The sequence below is a fragment of the Octodon degus genome, unplaced genomic scaffold, assembly GCF_000260255.1.
Source record: "Octodon degus isolate 3935 unplaced genomic scaffold, OctDeg1.0 scaffold00427, whole genome shotgun sequence".
Classification (NCBI taxonomy): Eukaryota; Metazoa; Chordata; class Mammalia; order Rodentia; family Octodontidae; genus Octodon; species Octodon degus.
Genome location: NW_004525003.1, coordinates 129,601 through 131,061, shown reverse-complemented (window position 1 = coordinate 131,061; position 1,461 = coordinate 129,601).

Sequence of the window (1,461 nt, the reverse complement as noted above, 5' to 3'; positions counted from 1 at the left end):
TCCCTGATGCTTTTGCTAAGCTTGTTCTAAATAGGTGCTTTAGACCACTGAGCCATCTCTCCAGCCCCGAGAAATAATCTTTAGAAAATATAAAATGTGTTCTTTTTGTATTCCTTTCTTTTTGATTGTTTTCTTTTGCTTGAATGTTATGTTTCAAAATTATCATAGGATTAATAATCTTTAGGAACTCACTCAATATATCCATATTAAAACACAACTTTACATACAGCAGAAAGAGCACTCTTATAATATCAAATTGTACACTTGATCACGGGTTTGTAGGTGGTATTTCAGACTACATTCTTCTACTGCTTATTCTACATTTCTTTTTTCTTTACATTGTATCCCAAAAGATCTTCGTTCTCTTCCTTTTCGGGTTGTTAATGCCTTCACTCCTGAGGGCTCTTGCATTTCAATATTAGGCTATTTAGCTTGTCATCTACTACAATAATAGGGCATGACAATTCTAAGCGGTACACAAAGGTTCTCCTCCCCACCATGGTTAGACTTCCTTTACTCCACTATGGAGTATTAAACCAATTTCCTCGGGACAGTTTGGGTCAATCATCCATGACAGCACTGTAATTCCTGTTTTAGCTTGCTTACTCAGACATGAGGAGACCAAATAAACAGGTGGAAATTTTAGCTTCCTCTCAATTGTATCATTGTTGAGCTTCTTGGCACAAACCTTCCTAGCTTTGGTACTGATACTTCAAATACAGCAGGATATAAAATTTTGGAAGAGGAGAAACAAATATATTTTGTGGATCAACAAAGGAAATGTTGAGTTGTATTCTTTAAAATCCCATCTCTTGGGCTGGTGAGATGGCTCAGTGGTCTAAAGCACCTACTTAGAACAAGCTTAGCAAAGCAAAGGGACCCTGGTTCAATCCCCCAGCACCACATGCCAGCCAGCCCCGCCCCCTGGTGGGCTGAGCTGGACACACACACACACACACACACACACACACACACACACAAATAAAATAAATTAAAAAAAATTAAAAAAAATAAATAAAATCCCATCTCTTGATTTTTAAACACCTATACATGAGCTATGTGAGACAAAACACCATAAACACAGCATTACTTAAAAGCATATATAGCCTGTTGAAATACCTCACCCCAGGGGATCAACATAAGGTCACTTAGATGACACTGTAACTATGTCTTTGAGTGAAATTTCCACAATCGTATCATTCCAAATGCTTCTGGATGATGAGTTTAATGGACAGTCTAGTGAATTCCATGAGCATAAGCCAATTGCCTCAGTTCTTTGAAAAGAAAAACGTGTTCCCCCATAAGAAACTGTACAGTGTAAAAATGTATGATGGTGGATTATTCATTCTGTAAGGCTGATATTTGTAGAATTTGTAGAATTAAAGATGCAGCAAAGGCAATTTCCTAACATATTTATGTCGTGAGAACAAAGCACAACATCTTTTCTTATGGAAGTGGTCC